This window comes from Polypterus senegalus, chromosome 11 (assembly GCF_016835505.1).
Source record: "Polypterus senegalus isolate Bchr_013 chromosome 11, ASM1683550v1, whole genome shotgun sequence".
Lineage (NCBI taxonomy): Eukaryota > Metazoa > Chordata > Cladistia > Polypteriformes > Polypteridae > Polypterus > Polypterus senegalus.
Window position 1 is genome coordinate 37,771,257 of NC_053164.1, and position 26,018 is coordinate 37,797,274.

General features: G+C 38.1%; 1 long non-coding RNA gene across 2 annotated transcripts; it reads left to right on the forward strand.

The window, feature by feature from the left end:
* Positions 1-25,880, forward strand: LOC120539752. Of its 2 annotated transcripts, none has more exons than XR_005635668.1 (3): positions 1-585; positions 11,795-11,883; positions 25,725-25,880. It is a non-coding gene; the product is annotated as an uncharacterized LOC120539752 (long non-coding RNA). The 2 variants fall into 2 exon arrangements; XR_005635669.1 differs by lacking the exon at positions 1-585 and adding an exon at positions 622-733.
* The last annotated feature ends 138 nt before the right edge of the window (positions 25,881-26,018 follow it).

Genomic DNA, 26,018 nt, shown 5'->3' on the forward strand with positions numbered 1-26,018 from the left:
GTGTGAAAACTGACCATTAAGTCCCCAGGCGAATGCACCCGAATGTTACCTAAAGCGTATATTTTCTAAGCAGTCTGATTTATAATTGGCTTTTCCATTCGGGCAATGCTACCTAATGTCAATTAATTTGGGGAATTTTAATTTACTATTAACTATTCCTAGACTTTGCCTGAACTGTAGGAGTGATTTTTATATCCTTCAGGCACTAATTTTCAGTCCAGAATTCTTTCCCATTCAAAATCCTATTACTATAAAACTTAGAACCGTTACAGGGTATCGGTCCGTGCGGAGTCTGCATGTTCTTATATTTACATGATGTACTTCCTCGGCATTGCTAGGATAGGCTCTGGTTCCCCCCAACCACGAATTTGATTATACATTTTGGGGAACGCTATGTCACGCTATTAACGATGTGGCTCTCGCCTGCTTCCAACACCAGTTACTAAAGTTTTCATCACGTAAAAGGAGTCAAAGTGACTTGGCTCGGAAAGACACGAACTCGCGTAGACGAACTCACACACTTCCTCTTTCCAACGGCTCCAGCCCACGTGGTCGTGACGTCACAGGAAAGCGCGCGCTGCGCAGGTGGGTGACTCACTGCGCGGGGAGAGAGGAGGGCTGCTCCGTGTGTGTTCAATGGAAAGCAGCGGGCGTGTGACAGGAGGGTGGAAGTTGCTGAATGCTCACTATTTCCGACATCCTTGAGGGCTCGAGTAGCTGTCCGCAGACGGTGGTTTGTTATTGTTTTGTGACTGGTGACGATCCACGTCATAGCTGTTGTTATACATTATTGAATGTCGTGTGTTGAACTGAGAACCCAGAAGTGCTCGCCACAAACGACTTCCCGTCAGATTTAAATATCACGGATCAGTTTCATGGATTCACCCCGTGACGGCATGTATTTGATGTTGAAGAGTTATATTTAGACTTATTCCCATTGCACTGTGCCTCAGGGACGAATTAAACATTTGTACCATTGCGTTTTACATCACGGGACTTATTCTTTATCTGCAAGGATAAGGGTGTTTGTTAGACGTGTCGAGCATCAGCTTTAACTCTACTGAATCATAATCTTGCTAACAGAATAATGAAAAGTAGACCAGCGAGGTATTTTTTTTAAATCCCCTAAACATTTGTTGCAAAATAAAAATTGCAACGGTATCAATCAGTGTAGCATCACTTATTCAGAACTGGATATGCTGTTTTTTTCTCAGATGACTTCTGAACATTTTCTCCATTTTTACTCACAGACATTCATGCAAAGGATATGTACCTGGAAGCTTCCATTAGCCTCTTTCTGGTTACTGATTTTACTGGAAAAGTGTTATAACACTTCACCCAAAAATTGTATTTTTTATATATTACTTAACCCATGTGTTTTGTAGTGATGATCAAGAAAAACATTTTGATCTTATGTTTTCATGCTGAACAGAGATAAAAAAAACCCCTATGATATACCTTAATACATGCCACTTGTGGCCAGTTCAGTATAATAGCAAACAACTTGAAAAATGGCCATGGAAAAAAATCTCATGTTACTTGAGTTACACAGTTCACATTATCCAGTTGTTTGCTCACACAATGTAAAACACGTACAATTTTAGATCAGACAGGCTCCTTTATTCTTTGGTCAAGTGTCTTGGTTTCAGTTTGAACTGCATTTTTTATTTTAAGATTTTCATGGTGTCTATTTGACATTATTTTAGCAAACAATTGCCATTATTTTGCATTTATTTGTGAAAATGCTGATTATTATTAGCACAGAGAATTTATTTGTACGTACACTTAGCCATCGTTTATTGACTCTTGGGGAAGGGTGGTGGTTATGGGGAGTTTAGGACAGGTCAGATTTAGAACTGCACATGAAAAGATGAACTACAGTGTAAAAACAAATGTGCGTAATAATGTAAATTCTAAGCCAAAGTTTTAAGTGTAAAACTAAAATAAGCAACATATTAAAAATAGCTTGGGGTTGTATATAACTGAGCATAATTATAAGAAAATAGAACACAAGAAATCTGACAAACAAGAGGAGTCCATACAGTTCATCAAGCCTATTTGTTTAGCTCATAGCTAAGCTGTCCCGATATATCATCCAGCTGTGCTTGGTGTGTGGGTGTGTGCCCGGGGTTTGTTTCCTGCCTTGTGCCCTGTGTTGGCTGGGATTGGCTCCAGCAGACTCCCATGACCCTGTAGTTAGGATATAGCAGGTTGGATAATGGATGAATTTTTCTTAAAGGTTGTCAAGGTTTCTGCTTCAACTCCATGTCACAGTAGTTTGGTCCAGAATCCTATAACTCTTTGTGTAAAGAAGTGTTTTCTGGCTTCAGTTTTAAATGCATCTTCCTCTTAATCTCCACTGATGTCCTTGAGTATGTGATTCACCCTTATGCTAAAATAATTCTGCTGGATCTGCTTTATCAATGCCTTTGAGGATTTAAAATACCTGGATGAGGTTCCCACACGGCCACCTCTGCTCAAGACTAAACAGATTTAATTCTCTGAGTCTGTCAAAGTAGGACATGTCCATAAGTTCTGGGATGCACTTGGTTGCTTTGCTCTGCAGAGCTTCAAGTGCTGCAATGTCTTTCTTGTGCCATGGTGACCAAAACTGCACACAGTACACCAGATGTGGTCTTACTAGTGCATTCTATAGTTTGAGCATAATGTCCTTTGAATTAATTAAAATGTTTCAGTTGCTTCCATGCATTGCTTAGTTGATAAAAATCTGTGTCAACATAATGCCTTGCGCCCTGTGTTGGCTGGGATTGGCTCCGGCAGACCCCTATGACCCTGTAGTTAGGATGTAGTGGGTTGGATAATGGATGGATGGATGGATAAACCCCTAAATCCTTTTCAAAGGTTGCATCCTGTATGACAGTGTCTGCCATCTTGTATTTATAATTGATGTTCCTTTTGAACACATGTAGCACCTTGCAGGTTTCTACATTAAACTGCATTATCCAGGTCTTTTTGAATTTTTTTTCTGTCTACCACCCCTCCAATTTTAGTGTCATCTTTGAATTTGACAAATTTACTTACTATACTAGAATAAACAAATATTAATCAGAAAAAGTAATAGTACAAGGACAGACCCCTGTTGATGACCTTGCTCCATGTGGAACATTCTCCTCCGATCTGTACTTTTTGTCTCTTGCTGGTTTACCATCTAGAGATCACGAGAACCAACTAGGGAACCAACCAAAGAATTATGATATTATAGCAAAAACAGAAACCTGGCTAAATAACAGATGGGGTTGAGTATAACATAGAAGAGTACACGTTATTTAAGAAAGATAGACAGAACAGAAAGGAGGGTACTGTTTATGTAAAGCAGAATTTAAATGCAAGTCTTCTTCAGATGAATGATGAGCCACGTCTTATTGATGACTCTGGATTCACCTGGGAAGCAAGGAAAGAGATCCTATTTTAAAAGTGTGCTATAGACCAATGCAGACAGTATTTTCAATATGCATCTTTTTAATAATATTAAAAAGGCAAGTTAAAAGGAGGACATTACAGTCAAGTGGGACTTTAAATGAATATTAACTGAGCTAACTTTGCAAATAGTGAAATACAAGAGCAGCAGTTTATAGACGTAATCAGTGAATGTTTTTAACACAGTACGTTAAAGAACCAATGCAGGGGTAAGCCTGTCTAGATTTAGTATTTTGTAATAACTTGGGTAGAACTGAGAATGTAGAGATGATGGAAATACTATGGTCAAGTGACCATAATGTAATTCAATTCTCTGTGTTTTGGAAGAGCTTGGATATAAAGACTGAAACTCTTAGGTCTAACTTTGGTAGGGCAAATTTTGAATAGTTGTAGCAAAGTACAAAACAATATACTGGGATAAGCTTTTAAGTGGAACAGGTTTAAAAAGGTTATACACATAATGCAGAACAGGTACATCTCAAAAATTGGAATTAGCAGGAATTTAAAAAATAATGTGGGTAGATAATTGATAAAAAAAGAAGCTGCCAAAAACAGCTCTATAAGACCTATAAGAATAATAACTCCAATGCTAATTTTAGGGTGCATGAGAGAAATCATTAAGAAAGATATTAGAAAGGCAATTAGAGAGGAATATTGCAGATAAGGTGAAAGATGACCCAAAGAGACTAAGTACAGTTGTGCTTGAAAGTTTGTGAACCCTTTAGAATTTTCTATATTTCTGCATAAATATGACCTAAAACATCATCAGACTTTCACTCTAGTCCTAAAAGTAGATAAAGAGAAACCAGTTAAACAAATGAGACAAAAATATTATACTTAGTCATTTATTTATTGAGGAAAATGATCGAATTTTACATATATGTGAGTGGCAAAAGTATGTGAACCTTTGCTTTCAGTATCTGGTGTGACCCCCCCTTTGCAGCAATAACTGTAACTAAACGTTTCCAGTATCTTTTGATCATTCCTGCACACCAGCTTCGAGGAATTGTAGGCCATTCCTCTGTACAGAACAGCTTCAATTCCGGGATGTTCGTGGGTTTCCTCACGTTAACTGCTCGCTTCAGGTCATTCCACAACATTTCAATTGGATTAAGGTCAGGACTTTGACTTGGCCATTCCAAAACATTAACTTTATTCTTCTTTAACCATTCTTTGGTAGAACGACTTGTGTGCTTAGGGTCATTGTCCACCCACCTTCTCTTGAGATTCAGTTCATGAACAGATGTCCTGACATTTTCCTTTAGAATTATTGGATATTATTCAGAATTCATTGTTCCATTAATGAAGGCAAGCTGTCCTAGCCCAGATGCAGCAAAACAGGCCCAAACCTGATACTACCACCACCATGTTTCACAGATGGGATAAGGTTCTTATGCTAGAATGTAGTGTTTTCCTTTCTCCAAACATAATGCTTTTCATTTAAACCAAAAAGTTCTATTTTGGTCTCATCCATCCACAAAACATTCTTCCAATAGCCTTCTGGTTTGTCCACGTGATCTTTGGCAAACTGCAGACGAGCAGCAATGTGTTTTTTGGAGAGCAGTGGCTTTTTCCTTGCAACCCTGCCATGCACACCATTGTTGTTCAGTGTTCTCCTGATGGTGCACTCATGAACATTAGCCAATGTGAGAGAGGCCTTCAGTTGCTTAGAAGTTACCCTGGGGTCCTTTGTGACCTCGCCAACTATTACAAGCTTTGCTCTTGGAGTGATCTTTGTTGGTCGACCACTCCTGGGGAGGGTAACAATGGTCTTGAATTTCCTCCATTTGTACACAATCTGTCTGACTGTGGATTGGTGGAGTCCAAACTCTTTAGAGATGGTTTTGTAACCTTTTCCAACTTAATGAGCATCAACAACTCTTTTTCTGAGGTCCTCAGAAATCTCCTTTCTTTGTGCCATGATACACTTCCACAAACATGTGTTGTGAATTGCAGACTTTGATAGATCCCTGTTCTTTAAATAACACATAGAAAACACCTGACTCGAATTTCACCTTCAAACTAACTGCTAACCCTAGAGGTTCACATACTTTTGCCACTCACAAATATGTAATATTTGATCATTTTCCTCAATAAATAAATGATCAAGTATAATATTTTTATCTCATTTGTTTAACTGGTTTCTCTTTACCTACTTTTAGGACTTGAGTGAAAATCTGATGATGTTTTAGGTCATATTTATGCAGAAATATAGAAAATTCTAAAGGGTTCACAAACTTTCAAGCACAACTGTATGTTAGTAGTAAATGAACAGTCAAGGAAGAGGTGAAGTGTGTCAGGAATAGTAAAGGGGAATTAAAATATACAGACAGTGAAATAGCAGATGCTCTAAAACTCACATTTTTCTGAGGACTTCAAATATGAGGAAGTAACCTTCCAGTGGTGTCAGGGACTACTAAGGAAGTACGTAGAGGAAGAAATACTGCTCAGATTAAATAAGATGATATCAAACAAATCTCCAGGGCCAGATAATATTTATCCTTGCATTCTTAAGGAGGTTAGTGAGTATGTATAAAATCACTTACACATAATTTTAGGATGTCACCATGCACTGGGGAAATGCCAAAGGACAGGAGATATTACCCCATTATATAAAAGGGTTATCAGACAGATTCAAGTAACTATAAGCCAGTAAGCTTAATATGCCTCACAGGTAAATTAATGGAAGGGGTTATTAAGGATAAGTTTGAGCAACACGTGGCAAGAACAGTTTTACCAAACAGTTAGCATGGGTTCAGAACAGGAGGTCATGTTTAACCAACATGCTGGAATTCTATGAGGTGACAACAAAAGGGTATGATCAAAGTGGAGCATATGATATTATTTATCTTGACTTTCCAAAAGCATTTGATAAGGTGCCACATGAGAGGTTAGACATCAAACTAAAAGAAGTGAGAGTTCATGGTGATGTTTGTAGATGGGTGCAGAATTGTCTCAGTCATAGGAAGCAGAGGGTTAGGGTGCGAGGGACCTTATTAGAATCTGGTGTTAAGAGTGGTGACGTTTTTCATATATGGTATATAAATGATTTGAACAGGAATACAAAGAACAAGTTGATACCAAGCTAGGTGGACTGGCAGATAATCTAGAATCTGTTGAATTGTTACAGAGGGACTTGGACAGCATACAGGCTTGGGCAGATTTGTGATAGATGACATGCAATATAAGTAAATGTAAAGTATTACACATAGGAAGTAAATATGCTAGGTTTGAACGCACAATGGGAGGTCTGAAAACACTGAAAGCACACCTTATGAGAGGGATTTAGGAGTTGTAGTAGATTTGGCACTATCACTATCAACTTCCACACAGCGTTCCGAAGCCATTAATTAGGCTAACAGAATGTGAGGTTATATAGCGCCCTGATGTGCGGAGGACAGCTCCAAGGAGGTTTTGCTCAAGCTTTGTAATACACTGGTGCGGCCTCATCTGGAGTACTGTGTGCAGTTTTGATCTTCAGGCTACAAATAAAACATTGAAGCACAGACAAAATCCAGAGAAGAGCAACTAGGCTGATTCCAGGACTACAGGGAATGAGTTATGAGGAAAAATTAAAACAGCTGAGCCTTTTCAGTTTAGGCAAAAGGAGTTTAAGAGGTGACATAATTAAAGTTTAGAAAATTTAGAAAGGAATTGTTAAAGTGGAGCAAGACTGTTACTTTTAAAATGAGTTCAAGAAGAACATGAAGACACAGTTGGAAGCCTTTTAAATGTAAACATTAGGAGGGTTTTCTTTACACAGAGAACCATAAACACATGCAATAAGTTACCAAGTAGTGAGGTAGACAGTAGGACTTTAGGGACCTTCAAGATTCGCCTTAATGTTATTCTGGAGAAATTAAGTGAATAGGACTGGCAAGCTTTGTTGGACTAAATGGCAGTTTCTCATATAAATTTTTCTAATGTTCTAATGACTGTTGGTTAAAAGGTGAAAGAAATGATTGAAATTCATTATCCTTACAAGCCAATGATCAAAAATAAAACAGATAGCAAGGAACAGAGTAATTAAACGTCTGTATTCCAAATCTTTTTACATTTTTGAAATGGATATTTTGATACTTTACCAGCATTATGAATATTAGAACTTGTATTTATGATTTTGTTCTACTGAAGACGTTGCCTTTCAAGTAAAACAGTTAATTGCCTTTCACTTTAAAATTAAATTTTAAGTCTAGGTCCTGATACTTTAGTTGAAATACCAATTAAATAAATATGGAAATATTATTTGTCTGACAATTTCATTAACTGCAACTTAAACAATTTTCCATTTTTCTGTAACAGATACACCAGAATCTCAAGTAACTCATTTAGGATCATAAGATAGGGCTGGAGAAAGAAGCAAGAGTAAACCAAATCATTAAACCCAGAATTTAGCAGAACAACATCTGTTATGGACTGGTTAGACTAACAACCTGCTGCAATTATTTTTATATATACTATAAACATTAAACAGGTTAATAAAGCTGTTTCTTATATGAAATATAGCCAACCTGCGGCGTACCATACGCCGCATAATCAGGTCGGATTTTTAATGATTTTTAAGCACAGGGAGAAAATTAACATTTGAAAAATCGGTAATGTAATAAATCAGCAAGAAATGCAACATTGTAACAATGCACGGAACGAACCAACACACAATCGTCCATGACTGAAAACTGGCAAACCGCCATCGCTCATGTGCCCACCTTCAACTCGTCACTTGAGTCGTTGTCGTCTTTGCACAGTCCAGATGCACCTGTGACTCACGTAGACTTTCCGTATTCCCGCAGGAGCATCTAAGAAGACGCATGTTTGTCGCGAATGCAAATTGCTGTATGTAGCGTGTACAACAGTTTGCTATGGTGCACGTGGTCGTGCGTCGTAACCGAAAACTCAGTTTTTAAAGACTGCTTATTTCATTGTGTTTTAACCTCAGTTGTAAAGGATTGTTTTAAGGACCCATGGGATACCCCTCGCAAACCGTTTTACACGCTGCATATGGAGACTTACCTCTGCGAGAAACATGCCTCTATGAACAGTCAACGTGGCTCGGAGGTGCCAGGAGTTGGTGGGCGTGGCTCCTTCCTGCGTGCGCCATAGGTCTCTTACTTGTCAGCGGCTCAGTAAATCCACGCCCCTTCCGGCGTGCTTTCCATGGGTGTCTTGCCTTAGCGAATTATATATATAGATGGTAACAGAGAGCACTTCCCCATGTTTTCAGCTGACAAACTACATTATATTTTCTGTATCCAAACATGTGTTTTTTTAACTTGTTTAGTCCAATAAAAGGTCACAGATGTATTGGACTCAAGGCAGATAACATGTGTAGATGGGATACTACTCCACCATAGTGTCACTGCCCACTCATGCTGACTCATACCGGACTATAGTAGAGTCATCAATCACATGTGGGTGGAAATCGGAGTACCTGGGAAAACCCACATAAATCTTCAATTCAGTTTACTGTGATATAGTGTTGCTCGCTGATAATAGACTCAGTACACACACAACTCTATGTTCTACAAATATATTATGGTATTAGTATATAAGCATATCACAGTTAATCTAACTTATAAAGCTGATTTTGTTTTTATGTGTTTGTCTGGTTTGTAACACTTGCCTCCAGCAAATTTTGCACAGATTTCCCTATTTGTACGGGGAAAACCATAGGCTGAGTTTTGTTCAGAACATTTTCCCTTTGGAGAACATTTGTTTGCTAACTTTACCTGCATTATACTCAGGAAGTACCCATAAGAGGCTTTTGTGAGATTTGGCACATATATGCAAAGTTCCTCCCCAATGTGGGTTTCATCATAAAATTTCACTTTGGAGCCAAAGTATTTTCTCTTGGAGAATTTATTTAATGAGAGTAACTGCACTTTATTCCACTCCGGGCAGTACTGGGTAGCAGTGTTACTGAAAAATAATATGAGTTTAAGCTAACTAATTATCTTAACTTTTGTGGTAATTTTGTCTGGGATGGCTCTATACAGCTTTCCCCACACACATGTAGATGCATGGTGTGTCTTTTGTCACAGTGGTAATGTTTTAACTGTGATTAGTCAATTTCCCTTGTTTTTTTTTTTTTTTTAAGTAAACATTGTCACTCCATTCTCTGTTTGCATCAAAGACAGCAGTGGTCTGCTTTTTATGGGTTGAAGGTATAATAGGGAACAAAATCCATAGAATATTTTCTGCATAATATGTTAAGAATGTTTTGCCATGGCTGAGTGATTATGAATAGATTGAAAAGTTCAAACATGGTAGGACAAGTGTTAAGTACGAGGAAGGAGTGGGACACATGTCCACCAAAAATGATAATATTGAAATGATTTTGGCAAACAGACAAGGCTTACGGCCCCTGGTACATCTTGAGCCCATAAAAATGGATCACTGCCCTCTGCTATTTATTAGTGCAAAAAGAGAGTGGAACAGCCATGTTTACCCCTAAAAAACAACAAGACAAACTGAGGGTTTAAGGTAACTTTACCATTGTGATCACAGACACACTATGTTTCCACACATGTGTGGGAAAAGCTGTAGAACCAATAGAAAACAAGATTGTTACACATGTTCAGATAATTACTAACTTCCTTTGCACGTAAGTCAACATCTTTATGTATAATACATGGCTGTTCTTTTGTCTATCCAGGATTTTAAATCACCTGTAGCTCGCAAACCGTTTGAACTATTGACCTGAAATTTGTTACATATATACTACGTGTTGTCTACTTCCGCTTTCAGGGTGATGATTGACATCCAAGGTTATTCCTCTTTTTATTTTTTGTTTTATTGTAGAATCAATTTCGGCAGCAGACAGCAGGGCAGCCGTGCAGCGCATGGGTACGGCTGCCGTTCTCATCCCTCCCCCGGCACTTCCCCTACCTCTTCATATCTTAAATCATTCTTGAGGCAGGTTGAAGAAAAATTAAAGAAAATGTACTAAGTAATTGCAACACAAACACTACCTTAATCAGTTTTAGTGCGAAGAGATGCCGACAAAAGAAAAGAAGCAGCAGGTCGCTAGGGTGGAGAAAACAAGAGCTGCTCAGAAAGCAGCAAGCGCATCAACCTCTGAGCAAACAAATGCTAAACATACAGAAAAAGAGTATGAAAACTATGAATGCTCAAGTCAAATGTATTCACTGCACGTTATCGTGCAGTGCGCCACTACTGGTATTGGATAAAAGGTGGTCCAACTAAAAGAAGATATGGCCAGTTTAGAGTGAGTGAAAAAACAATGAATCCATGTGTACTTTGGGGGTGATCTAGAGCCCTTACCTACCACTAGGAATGACCAGTGTTGCTCAAAGTAATAATTTAAAAAAAGATTTTACTACGAAAGTAAAGCAACAAATACAGGAGAGATAAGTTACTAAAATAAGAAATTAAACCAAGAAAATACTAAGCCATCAGAGCCTAAATTAACAAAGAAGGACCCTGAGTGCCATATGGGGCACCATGTGTTCCTGCACATTTTCTGTATTATGAAGATATACTGGAAGAGACCAAATTAACTGCCCTCTTCTGTATACTTGTGAAGCTGAAAATGTTGCCCTTGGGTATAGGATTTCTCTTAATGAAATAGTCTGATGGGGTGGTAGCTTTCCCTGAGGAGCAATGAGGGTATAGCTACCCAAATTAGTTGTACACTGCATTCATGGAGAAGAAGGCAAACATCAGAGACGGTCCATAGAATGGCAAAGTCACAGATTTGATAACTAATGCAAACTGGCAGCCTTCATCCTTTTAAGTATTATATAACTTCTTATGCCACATGCTGACATCTAAAATCGCATAAACTATTTAAAAATAGAAATATGCAAAGTTTACCAACAGTGACCAGTCCAAAAATGGAATCCAAGTCCTTGAACATGTGAGGTAGCAATGCTAAGTACTGGATCCACAGCTGGATCCGCAGTTAATTAAAAAGTGAAAAAGAGTTAATCATGCCTTGTCAAGCATATTACAAGTACATGCTTATTATTCATGTAATTTTCATAGAAAACACTTTAATTAATGCATTTTATTAAAATTAAGAATACAAAAATGTTATGTTTAAAACCCATTTCATTTCCTTACTGCCACAAGGTTCTAAGATGTATGTTTGTGTTTTTTTAATGTGTTAGTGTGGAGTAGTGCATATGCCATTATTGAAAGTCATAATAAGCATTTAATCCTAGAAATTGTGTTCAGTATCATATTTAAAAAATGCTGATATTAAAGCTTAAGTCCAAAGTCACATTTTCAAAATTTCATAACAAATTTTAAATGTCAATGTCAAATTGAAAATCTACAGTGATGTTTTCAACCCTAATATAAAGAACGAATTTAATCCAAAAATGTTTTGCCTCAGGCCAGCCTCTCAGGAGCTGCATTCTGACTACAGATCCTTGTCAAGGAAGTAGCAAATGAGGAAAGGAAAAGCAAAAGGGCCCTCTGCTGGTAAGTGAGAGAGCTTAATCTAAGAAATCACTGAACAATGGCGGGGTTCTCAATTTCAGTCCTGTGGGCATGCATTTAATGTACAGTATTTTATTAACTGTGTTGGTATTAATTGTTTGTTGTTGATAGTCTTCTCCCAAGTCTGTGGGAGAGACATATGCAAGTATTTGATTGTACTATGTGCACATGACAATACTTTTGAATTTCAAGTTGAGACTGATCTTGTTGTGTCTCAGCCAGGGTTGCTCCCTTGAGTGGGGTTTAAATTCATGTTTCTCTATTGTTCGTTTTTGGTTATTTTATTTATTTTAATTATATATATATATATATATATATATATATATATATATATATATATATATATATATATATATATATATATATATATATCATTCTTTATTTTTAGTTTTGTCTATGTATATTAGTTGCCTTTGCTATGTTCTGTATATGTTTTGTGGGTGGTCCCTGAAGAGGCAAGCTACCTGCCAATCACCTCCAGGAACTGCCCTCTGCCCTGTAAATCCAGAGGGTCTCCCACAGTTCCTGGCAGATCATTTTTATTGTGCCTGGGAGTGGTAAGTTTACTTGTGTTTGATTTGTTAAATTTCAGCTCTCTGCTCTGCAGTTTGCCAGTTCTTTGAATGTCTATATTTGGACTTCTTTGCTTTGGATTGCCTTTGGTGTTACAGACAGCTCCTTTTTGCCTTTTTTTGCTCCTTTGGGGCTTCATTATTGTTACCAGCTGTTTTATAAAGATTTTTTTTCTTTTTTTATAAAGACTCTGTGTTTTCCCCTTTACTAGCCAGGGTTTGATGATGATATCCCCCGCTAGGACTACATGCTTTAGGACTTCTGGTTCACAACAGATCCATTACATTCATTTACTTACACATCAATTCCATCAACCATACCAGTTCAAAGTATAATTATAATTGCCTTTCCCAGGATTTCTTTTCCTTTTTTTGGGAGTTTTTTCTTGTTTTCTTAAAGAGTTAAGGCAGGCGGGCTGTCAAAAACAGGGCCTGTTAAAGCCCATTGCGGCACTCCTTATGTGATTTTGTCCTATACAAAAATAAATTGTATTGTATTGTATAATTACCAATCAACATAGAGTGTGTATTGTTGCCATATGAGAAGTAATTAGAGTATCCAGAGAAAAGTATTTGGGAGATTTTGCTCTACCAAGACAGGATTTACACCCAGGTTCTAGGTTGAAATCCCAGTCCAGCCCTGCCACTGTCTGTGTGGAGCTTACACATTCTACCTGTGTCTGTTTTCTTTTCTTTTCTTTTCTCTGGGTTCTCTAAATATCCTCCACATGTCAAAGATGTATGTGTTGGGTTGACTGGTGAGTGTAACCTGGCCTGGTTTTAATGAAAGTGTGTGTGTTTGTGTGTGTGTGTGTGTGTGTGTGTGTGTGTGCGTGTGTGTGTGTGCGTGTGAGTGAGTGCTATGATGGACTTGTGACCAGTGTTTCCAGGACCCTGAATTGGATTAAGCAGATCTCAAAAGAGATAAAACATCTTTAACTACACCGTCTTTGGGTATTGGAACGCTAAAAGCACCACACAATATAATTCAACTAACATCAAACAGGTAAATTATTAAAAAGTTATGAATTTTTTTGTATGAAAACAGTGCTACACACTGCCAACATCTTGTAGCATTCAACCATATTAGAGAACCTCTGTAATTTCAGTAACAGTAAGAGAAAAGGAATAGGAACTTGAAAAGAACCAGTGGCTGTGTTTGAGCAAAAAAAGTTGTTAATAATGTCAGTGCGGGATCTTACCATATCGTCTGAATGTGGATCCCAACGTCCCAGTGCTGCAAAAATGGCATAATTCTTCAGATGACATGCAAATCCTTCATAAAGAGTAGGATGTTTTCTGATGTCCTGGTTAAATTGGGCTCCTTGACCTAGTTATTCCAGCCCCCCAGTCATCACCTGTCTCTAATGGTCTCTCTCTCTTTTCACAACTTCACCACCTTATAGCTAATGTGTGGTGAATGTACTGGCCAGGTGGATGCTACACATTAGTAGCGGTTGAAGTGTCGTTCCCCATACCGACTCACTGAATTGCTTTGAGTAGTGAGAAGACAGCTATATAAATGTAAATAATTATTATAATTACTAGGGAGCCTCGTCCCCGGCTTTCTTTGCTCGCCAACCTCCCAGCCTGCACTACACACCAGCCACTTCGCATCTCTGCTGCTCGTGTTTGTGGATTTCACTTTTACCAAACAAAAAATCTTTTAATTCTCGCGCATACGCCTCTTCATTGGGAAGAAACACTACTTTTCCCTGATGGCAACACGAATTAGACGATCTACAAGTCTCCAACTTAAAGTTTAAATCCAAACAATGTACTCGATCTTTTTTCGCTGTTCTGTTATTTCACCGAGTAATAATTTCCATTTGTTCGCACTAATGCAATCTTTACTATCATTTTTTTTTGATAGTTTCAAATTTTAGTACTTTCATTATCTCTAACCTGCTCTGCATGTGTATCGCACCAATGTTTTTGAATTCTTTACAATGTTCTACTTTGTCATCTACTCTTTGTCTTTTATTTCTGGCCCTGGGTGTAACTAAATCTCTTGGTACAAAGTGTCGTCTTGTGGGACATGAAAGTATATCTCTGAAAAAGTCGGGTCTCGTCCCAGAATTTTTTATATTATAATAGAGTGATTATCTATACTAATAAAAGGCAAAGCCCTCACTGACTCACTCACTCACTCAATTTGGCAGGCTTATTCCTTACAGCTTACTTACAAAAGTTAAGCAAGTTTCATTTCGAAATTATACAAGTAACGGTCGATAACAGTCGACAACGTCCGCCATGTTGAACTTTCTTATTTATGGCCCCATCTTCACGAAATTTGGTAGGCGGCTGCCCTGCGCTAACCGAAACAGATGTACGTACTTATTTCGATGGTATGACACCACTGTCAGCCGCCATATTGAACTTTCCAACTTCACTAATTCTCCAACTTCCCATGTAGGTAGAAGGCTGAAATTTGACAGGCTCATTCCTTACAGCTTACTTACAAAAGTTTCGAAATTCTACGCGTAATGGTCATAACGGTCAACAATGTCCGCCATGTTGAACTTTCTTATTTATGGCCCCATCTTCTTGAAATTTGGTAGGCGGCTGCCCTGCGCTAACCGAAACAGATGTCCGTACTTATTTCGGTGGTATGACACCACTGTCAGCCGCCATATTGAACTTTCCAACTTCACTAATTCTCCAACTTCCCATGTAGGTAGAAGGCTGAAATTTGACAGGCTCATTCCTTACAGCTTACTTACAAAAGTTTCGAAATTCTACGCGTAATGGTCATAACGGTCAACAATGTCCGCCATGTTGAACTTTCTTATTTATGGCCCCATCTTCTTGAAATTTGGTAGGCGGCTTCCCTGAACTAACCGAAAACAATGTACGTACTTGTTTCGGTGGTATGATGCCACTGTTGGCCACCATATTGAACTTTTCAACAGTCTTTGTTACTTATGGGCCCATCTTCAAGAAATTTGGTACTCGGGTTCCCAACGCTAACTGAATCCTACTTACGTACATATATACATCCATAGCCTGCACCTCTGTCACCGTGTGAGGTGCCGTTGGGTCCACGTTGTTGGCTGCCTGCCTATATAAGGCCGTCCGTCGCTCCAGTCTCTACATTCCCTTCCTTGCTTCGCCACGGGATTCACGTCTCCCTACTGATAACTACAGCCTTTTTGTTTAATCCACGGCTTCTCCACTGTTTTATTGTTTGTTTATTACAATTATAGTTATTGTGTAGGTATTTTAGACTTACTTTACATTGCTCAGATACCTATTTCCTTTATCGTTCCAACCCCCATTACCATGTCTATCGAGATGATCACTATCGATCAAAGAACTGTCACTTACCGAGTGGTTTCCATGCACGGAGATGGCACCTACCTTTTCCATTCTCTTTGTTACATATTGCACGGCCATATCAGGCTCACTCTTGATATCTGGAGGAACATTCTGTCTTATGTATTGAATGACTGGGACAGGTTCAAGGTGTGGACTGATGACGGTACAGGAGATAATTATACTACACAGGAGCACTATAAGAGTGAAATGCTTAAGCCCTTCACCTATGGTTCTGCATGTGAGTTGATGGCTGCCGCTGAATTGTTCGGTTGTCGCTTTCAAGTGTACCGAAATGGCCAAATATTTTGCACCTTTCGAAACCGCCAATGCCTCTTAAACATCTTAGATTGACAGGTGACGATTTCAGTAGTGGACACTTTGATGTTTATGAATGTTTAAACTCTCAAAAGCTGGATGTGATTTTATCGATGAAACCGGTTGTGTGCTTACAACGCTTGGCAGATGCCGAATGTCTCTTCAACACAAGTCCTACAAATACTGTCGTAATTGAAACAAACCATGAAACTCAAACCGATTATGACAGCAGCAATCCAAGCTGTGAGATTTGAGACAAGATTACTGTTCACATGGCCAACTGTAAGTTACATGTTCAAGAGTAAGCTCAGCGCACAGCTTGGTCATGTTACAACCAGATGGCCGAACTGACAACATGGTATACAAAGAGATCCTTAACAAATAATTATTGGCATATTTTCCCTCAGTTTTAGGTTTAATTTCAAGGTTTAATTTTCTTCTTAATAAACATTTTAATGCAGTACTTCGCCGCTGCGAAGCGCGGGTATTTTGCTAGTATATATATATATATATATATGCCAGCAACACTCATGACAATGACAAAACAATTACATTGTCAATCATGTTACATTATTATTAAAATGTTTCCTTTTCTTTTTCATTACTTCTTTAACACACTACTTCTCCGCTGCAAAGCGCGGGTATTTTGCTATATGTATATATGTGTGTGTGTATATATATGACAGCATATATATGACAGCAACACTCATCACTCACAACAGTGACAGAACAATTACATTGACAATCATGTTACGTTATTTTCAAAATGTTTCCTTTTTGTTTTTCATTACTTCTTTAACACACTACTCCGCTGCGAAGCGCGGGTATTTTGCTAGTTATTATTATTATTATTATTATTGGTAAATGTGCACAATGTGATTAATATCCTGGATTCATGTGTTTATTTCACCTCTATGGAGGTATAAAACAAAGTGGTCATTCCCTCATTTTATTATGTTTTCAGTGGCATTCCAGATGATATTAATAATAATAATAACACACTTTATTTATGTATTGCCTTTCCCATGCTCAAGATCTAAAAGAACAGACATGACAGAAAAGCAGAAAACCAACAATCCCTTTCCCACATGCATTTCTGAATGAGACATGGCTGAAGTATTCTGCATCTTGTTAAATGACATCTGGTCAGATTGCCTTTTGAATTTCACACAATAGCAAGAGATGTTAATCAAAGGTGATCCGATATGTTTTCAGAAACTCTTGCCAGACAAAGAAGAGCTTAAAAGGAAAAACATGTCAAGCTTATACAGTAATTGCAAACTGAATCCTTACTTACTGTGATAGACACATTCGTGCATCTTAAGCAGGTATGAACCTGTAAGTGGAAGTGGGCTGTGATCCAGTCAGCAGAAGCTACAGCTTCCCTTACACACTAGGTGCATGTGTCTCTTTACTCTCTTAGAACCCACACAACTCCTTGGAGACCGAAAGCGCTTTCTCGGCCTGGAAGCTAATTTCCTTAGTGCTCTTGGATCTGACATTGTCAAAACCCATTGAACACCTTTGGGGTACTCCAATTTTCCTCCCACATTCACAAAAATATGATCCTAAGTAACTGTGAGGTTTATAAGTATACAAAAAAAAAAATAGATCCCAGACAGAAATGTAAAGAATGTGAAAGCTCCGCACAGAAAACTACCACGCACAGAATTCAAACCAGAGACATGGGATCCATGTGGCAGCAGCATAAACCACTGTGTCACTGTATCTTCCTACACAGACGGTGACCCAGTTCAAAAATTTGCAAGTGCTGGAGACATCATAATTAAATTTATGTGGGCACAAGTTCCCAGAATATCCAATGGAGCATTCTGAAAATAAGCAGGATTAAGGTTTCCAAAATGCTGCCATGTTGCTGTTAGATTGCCATCTGTAATGAAGTGTTTCTCATTTCATAGTAGCACTGCATTTCATCATGCATTGTAAAGAGGTAAGAGGACAGATCCAAACTGAATGATAACCACCAAGGTGGAGAAGCAAACATATCCCATCCAATCAACTAAACACTCCACCCTCAAACTGGTCCACATTTACATCACATGCAATAACAGGCCTAAAGAATAAGAAAGGCAGAAAAATGCTGTCAGCAAATCTTTAACAGAACAAAATGCCATAGGGATGTCTACAACACCTGCTCCAAGTGTGTTTGTTAGATTTAGCACATGTATGATCTATTTCAAATATAATGTTTGCCACTAAAGGTCATACATGTTGAGGTTTTGTCACATTTACCGTAGAGCAAGATAAGGGGAATCTCTTTTTCTTGTTCCTCTTCTTTTTTTCCCATTTCTATGTTGGGCCGATGTGTTTGTTCAGCCTTCTCCAAACAGCTTGGTCCTGCACTTCCTGACTTATCAAGCCCTTTTTCTTCAGATCTTCTTTTACTTTATCTGTCCACTTCTACTTTGGCCTCCCTGACATTCTCTTCCCCTGTACTTCCATTCGCATTACTCTTTTCCCCCACATATGCATTGTCTCTCCTGATCACATGCATATACCACTTCAACCTATTTTCCTACATTTTCTTAGATATCTCTCCCAGTTTTGCTGTATACCACCTTTGATTGTCTCATTTCTTATTTTTGTTCCTTTTTGTAACTCATCCACATCAACTTTCTCATTTCTGCCACATCTCACTTTTTCTCCTTGTGCTCCCTTTATTGCCCATGACTCGGCTCCATCCATCATTGCTAGTCTCATTACTGTCTTGAAAACCTTACATTTAACTTTGTCCTTAATTTTTCAGTCACACAATACTCCTGATGCCTTCTTCCAATTGTTCCTTCCACACTGCACTCTGTGGGTTACTGTATCTCTGCATTTACTTTCCTATCTTGGGCTATCAATAATCCTAGATATTTAAATGTATACATTATTTCCAATGGGTCTTCCTGCAGGCTAACTTCTGAGTCCTTGTCATCATTAAACCTCAGATATTCTTTGTTCTTCCTATTTATCTTCAACCCTCCATCTTCTAAGGTCCTTGTCCATTCTTCCAACTTCCTCACCACTTCTTCTTTTCTAGTGCTATGCAACACAACGTCATCAGCAAAAAGCCTACACCAGAGGGATTGTTCCTTTATCCCATCACTCAACACATAACCTGATCAAAAAGGTAACGGCTTAAAGAAGATCCCTGATGCAGACCTACTCTAACTGGGATATTGTCTGTTACCTCAATACTGTTATTAACTAGAGTCCCCACTCCCTCATATATATCCTGGACAATCCTTATGTACTTCTCTTGTACTCCTTCCTCTTTCATGCACTTCTGGACTTCTTGATGTGGCACTCTATCATAAGGTAAATAAAATAAATCTACTTTAATTAACATTAAAGCAGGGAAGGGGTTGACAGGGGTAAAGATGGTAAAGAGGACAGCTGGGTGATTTGGGATGGGGTCAAGCCTGACCTAGACCTTCAAGAGAAACTTACACTGTCAAACATGGAGCAGCTCTTCTACACATCAGTTTGAGTAGGTACAAGTTGAAGACAGAAACAAATTGGAGGCAAGAGTGAAGAGAGCTTTGTGTGATAATGTGGTTTTGTTTGTCATCATTTCTTTAAATATATTATTGATTTTCTGGGCATACAACTGTTATTAATATACATCATTAAGTCTAGTAGCATAGGTTATACTTAATGAGTCGTCATTCAAAAAATCTCAATATTAAAAATGCTAAGGGTTATTCCCATTTGTCAAAGGATTGTGACCACTGGTGTTAGAATCTTGATCTTGGTCTTAATCTAAAGCTCATGACATGATACATGCTAGTGAAGAAAAAATAATGTGTCTAGTGGCAACCTCTGCAAAGTTATTAGGATTCTCTCTTTTCTACAGCAAACTGCATAGGCAAACTGAGCGAGAAGGTCACGTGGCAGAAAGAATAAGAAGAGCTGCAGCATCTGCTAACATGAGGCAATTGCAGAAGCCAATTTCTCAATAGATAAAATAACAATGACAGCTCTGACATCCATTAAGCATCAAGCACATGTGGAGTAGCAACCTACTAGTAATCACAAAGTAACAGGGCTAGAACCTTTTTTCTTGGGAGGACCCAAGGTCCTTGTGTTTCCTAGTAAAGAATAAAACATGTAAATTAGCTAACATCTTTTAAATTCACCATATTTGATCTGTAGGTTTTTCTAGTGACCATTTACTGTATCTTCATATTGTTTTAAAAGGTTATTTGTTTTTGTTGTGTATGAAATTTAGTATCCAAAGTAGTCATAAGAACTAGATTCTACAAATCAGTAAAACTGAAGAAGGAGCCACAAATACTTCAGATTGTTAGTAAAAAAAAAAAATCAATGTCAGCACATCTTAATTGTGTTACATTGTACAGTATACTGACTAGGAGCATGTAACTTTGGATAGTTATGTACCTCGAAGCAGGGACCTGGTCTTCTATTTTCCATCAGTGCAGGCCCTCACACTATAACTCCAAGATGAGCATTTGGCCTTTCAAAAGTGGATTCCTGCTCATAGGACTTGGCACAGCAGCAGACTTAAAGTGACAAATAGATTCATGTAGTCATCAAATCTGATGTGTGTGTTACAAACATACGTCCTACTATGGCTTTGATCCATTTTTCTTTGTGCTTCATTTGTGGAAAACACGTTGCTGTTTTTTTCTTAGAATGTGCTTACAATGGAGTTCTTTTTTTTTTTGCAATTCTGCTATTGTTTTAGATAATTGGAAGTGATTTACCATTTAACCACTCCATTTTGAAGAAAAATTATGTAAGTGTGGCCTTTTTTACTTGCAGCTGCTTCTTTTCCAGAATTTTGAAATCAAGCAGCTACTGAGTTGGTAAAGTGGGATCCAGCATGAGTGAAAACAAAAGAAATTTCTCAGTCCAGTAAAGTTTGTTTTAAAAAGGTTCAGAGAAAATTCAAAGCAAAACAGCTTTCACAATAATAGACCAAAAAGTTATTACACATGCAGGATAAAATAAAAAAAGGAAAAAATGTTAGTTGTACAAATTTAGCTTGTTCTTGTTAAACTTCAGTTACTTTCTATATTTAAAGGTTACATTACTTCTCTATGGCAAATTTACATATGCTTAACTTAATACATTCAGTACCTTCTATATGTACCGCACATTTAATATGGTCAATACAATACAGGATACGGTCCGAAAAATGTTTGCCCTACATGCCTTACTAACTACAAGGCAGATCATAAACTGGGACTAGTTTGTAGTAAGAGGGACAAGAAATAATTAAAATATACCATTTCAGTTTAGCTAGTTGGGGGTACAATAGAATCACCCAAAGATTATGCATTAATATATAGGCAAACATAAGATAACTAAGAAAATACTTCTATCAGTTTAACATAACCTAAATAACAAGGTAGCAGGTTAATGTTGCCATCATAATGCCCACGAGGATGCAATTCCAAAGATTTTCTTTTACTGCATTCATCAGAGAATGGTACCTATTCAGAAAGAAGATATTCAGTAGTGTGATAGGTGTGTGCCATAGGCTTGATTGCCATTATAAACAAGGGAAAACAATTTGTTCCCCAGGCTTTTCATTTATAGCTGGAACAGTCAAAAACTGGGGAATGGAATTTCAAAAACAGAAACCCTAAAACAAGCTTTGGCTGTCAACATTCTCACACAAGAAGTGCAGGTTGTTCAAAATGAAGACACCCCACCTGAACAGATAATAGTGGCAACATATATATGTTAAACCCCCAACCAATCAGACCACCATCCACCATTAACAGATACAGCTTAATTTTCAAGGTCCCCTTGGTAAAATTCAAAGCCTTTAAAAGACAGGTTCTAAAATGTTTTTCACCGAATTCTGAATTCACACAAGCTGAAAAAAAAATCTAACGACTATAATGTTGGCATTTTGGTTTACCTAGAAGTGCCCAACTGACCAGCAACTGTAGGAAGCAAGAGCTTTAGTTTTTCTTTCCTTTTAGTTTTTTAACAGAAGGCTATGAAATGACCAGGTCCAAACAAAAAAAAGCATTTTGATGGAACAGAACAAAGGGTTTCCTGGATGCTTCCATATTGGTTTTCTGAATATTTCACTGGAAGTCTGTCAACTCGGGTGTGACATCATTCCTCCAATATCTGACTAGGATTGTTGTTAGGGCCAGCCTCTCTTGCGTCTCTGTGGGCATGTCTGCGAAGGCCCTGACTTCTAGCCCAGAAGTCCCCAACTCCAGTCCTGAAGGGCACCAGTGGCTGCAGGTTTTCATTCTAACCTTTTTCTTAATTAGTGACCTATTTTTGATGCTAATTAACTTCTTTTAAATTCATTTTAATTGACTTGCTCTTGAAGACTCAGATCCCGTAATTGTTTCTTTTTCCTTAATTAGCAGCCAAACAATAGTGAGATACAAAATGAGCCAAAACAAGACCAGCAAAATGTATGTGAAAATAAAGAAAGATGAAGGTATCATGAAAGCTAATCTGCTGAGGTCCCCAAAACATTTTATCAGTGCAAGGAGAAAATCAACAATTTCGGAAGTGTCTGCTACTGCATAATGTAAACAGGAGTAAGCCATGGAATTAAAGAATGGGTTTAATTAACAACCAGATTCAGCTCCTAATTAAGCAACTGGTTGGAGTGAAATTGAGTTTGAAGCTCTGACCTAGTTGGTCTTGTCTTGGCTCACTCACTTCACATTTCTGTTTGGGTGCCATTTAAGGAAAGAAATGAAGTAATTCAGAGGAATGATGAAGAAATTCAGGGAAACAAATCCTAAAAAACAAGTCAATTAAAATAATTCAAAAGTAGTTAATCAGCAGAAAAATCAGTGCACTAGTTAAAAAAGGGTTAAAATAAAAACCTGCACCCACTGGAGCCCTCCAGGACCGGAGTTGGGGACTCCTGCTCTAGCCAGTTACTCATTGGGGCTAAAATGTGCTCAGAAAGGTCACTTAATTATGTGAGCTGACTGATTCCAAAACAGAAACAAACTGTTTTGCTTATGCATTTGCAGTTCATTCTAAAAATCTCTGGTTTTCAACTTTTGCCTGTATTTTTTCGATTATGATTTTTGACTTATTTTCTTGCTTTGTTATCTCTCATTTAAATGACTGTTTTTTGCCTACTTTTTGCCTTTATGTTTCTTTTCTATATTAATAAACCTCTTTGTAGTACAGCTAGCATAACAATGGCAAACAAAATTACAATCAAAATTATTAAGGCAAAATCCACAATTCAACAAGTTAGAAAATATACACATGGCGCAAAATTCAGGTGTGTTCGAGGGGTGTGCAAACACTGTAGCCTTCAGTGGACTGAGTTCAGTAGGTAGGTTCTGAGACCTTCTCAGTCTGTTTCAGGATTTCAGAGGCCAAAGGTTATCTCACCAAGGCTGGGCAAAAGACTGAAACAGGCCTGGACAGGATTCTAGTCAATCACAAGGACCAAACTCTCTCTCTCTCTCTCTCTCACACACACACACCATATTCACAGTGTCAATTTGCAGATGAAATTAACAAACTAAATTAAAAAATAATAATAAATAAAAAAAAAAAAAACTTTTGGAATTAATTCCTGAATTGCTAGAGCATGTCTGGCTGTAGTCATTTTCATGAAATGGTACTTGAAAATCTATTCGGTTATGACAAATTTTAGGGAAAAACAGAAGAGAAAAGCAAAGTTTATTACAGTGACTAACCATTATAGACTTCAGGTGAATTTGACACTTTAAGGGTAAATCATCGGGTGATCAGATTTTCAAAGTCCCATACTCCCATGACAGGGAGATGATGAAGTGTTGGCTGTGTACCCCATTTAATATAAAACAAAAAAGAAAGAATGTGAACATAAACTCCGAACAATGGTGGGGACGATGCACATCCTCACTTAATTTTCCCTATGCTGAGTTAACTCTCATTCTCTGCAGTGGAGCACCACCCTCAATAAGTTTGGGTTCACAAATGAATGCTGACTTCCTGTGCCTCTGTTCTTTAAATAGGCTCAGAATGTAAGGGGCGGGTCTTCCACAGCAATACCATAAGTGACATCACAGCTTGTTGTAGAGCTCATTGTGTGATTGCTGTGTGAAAAGGAAGAGGGTGTTAGCAACTTTCTGAGGCACTGCTATTGGTAGGCTGACCTTGTTAGAATGCGATAGATGCTCCTGATGTGTTTACATGCGACACAAAGTAAAGCCTGCATCCATGTATTTTGTTAACTTAAATACTCACTGAATCTCTGCTGAAAGTTGTCCTAGAGATTTGCCGATAATTGACTGGTGTATCTGACCCCCATGGGGGATTCACCTCCTATTGTCACCCTGCCCCTCTTGGAGAATTGCTATCAATCGCATTGCGCTTTCAACTTGCAAGAAGCGACCCATTGCTAGGATTTCCGGAAACCCTTTGCGACCCTTTCTCATTTACTAATATTGTAATTCATGATTCAGCGTGACCCATAGTTTAAGAAACACTGCACTAGAGAATGGTGGAAAGCAGAACAATAAGTTCCTGCTTTGCGCCTGTTCTGTCAAGACAGGAATTGCAGTGGATCATGTGGGATTTAAAAAATGAATAGATGGACTTATGATCTGTAAGTAAGTTTAATTTAAAAAGTGAGCTGCAAAATCATTTTTAATGGAATATGAAAGCTATGTTTTCTAATAAATTGCACATCTAGAGAACTAAGATATACTGGCATCCCAATCAGGATTTGCTACTGCTTTGTACCTGATGCTGCAAGGTAGGCTGTAGCTCAATGTATCCCTGATATTAGATTAAGCAGGTTCAGTACATGGATGGGTGAACATCAGTAAAGAATGGCTCTTCTATGATCAATAAAAATACTGAGAATTTCTTAGTGCTCTTGCAGGCCTTCCAGAGAATAAAGTGTTAAGTGAGATTTCACCAGCTTGTGGTTTCTGTGAAGTCTGATTTCATATTTCACCCACTCTTTGGTTTGGAGAGTGGTATAATAATAAAAGGCCGTGCTTTCAGCAAGAACTCTAGATCAACTTCATCTGTTTCCTTTTGCTGTGAGGTGGGATTAATGTCAGTTTTTCTATGCCCAGAGCGGGGGCATATGTGGTATGTTTTTTTTTCTTCTGTCTCTCTTGCTCACTCCCAATGAAGTCTTTAATTCTTAGCCTACAGCCCCCGTGACCTCCTACACATGCACTACTCTACTTCCTTAGCTGCTACAGAACATGTGGCTCTGTCTGTTATAAAAATGTGAGAGTTGGCCAGACAGATATGCTAAGTATTTTTAGGCCTAAATGTTCTGTTTTTTCATATATCTTCACAAAAACCCAATGTGCTCAGTTTTCACTGTCCCTTTCCTTGATAATAGCTAGGAAAGATAACTTAACTGTGTCTGCTTTGATTCAAATTCCTAATTGCCATAGGATGACTGTCACATTGTAATAAAATTACAATCAAGAGATGACTTTGTTTCTTGTGAATAATTATGTTAGCTTTAAAATAATAAAATTATTTTCATTTTTGGTTTAAGAAGGATCATCGTTAAACAGTGTCATGTACATGCGCATAGGGGATAGCGTAAGTGTTCTGGTGATGGTAATTCGCTGCCGCTCCACAGGCTGGCGCTGTATACTAACACCTTTTTTCTTCTTCCCTCTGCAGATTCCAAGATTGTCAGCTTTAACACCAATCATATCACATCTGGTGTCTGTCCACCTGGCCCTACCTCTTCCTGCCAGAAGTGCTTAAAGACAGAAGACCCGTCATCTGGGAGAGTCAATATTTAGAATCACATCCTGAAAGACATTTTTTTTCTCAATGCGGTTTGTACAACGGGTTTTATTTTCATTCAGTTATGCGGGGTTTACCTTTGGGTGCCCCAAACCTTTATGTGTTTCTGCTTATTTTATTACAACAGGCAAAGTTCAAATATGTGTTAATCAAAAGCACCTTTTT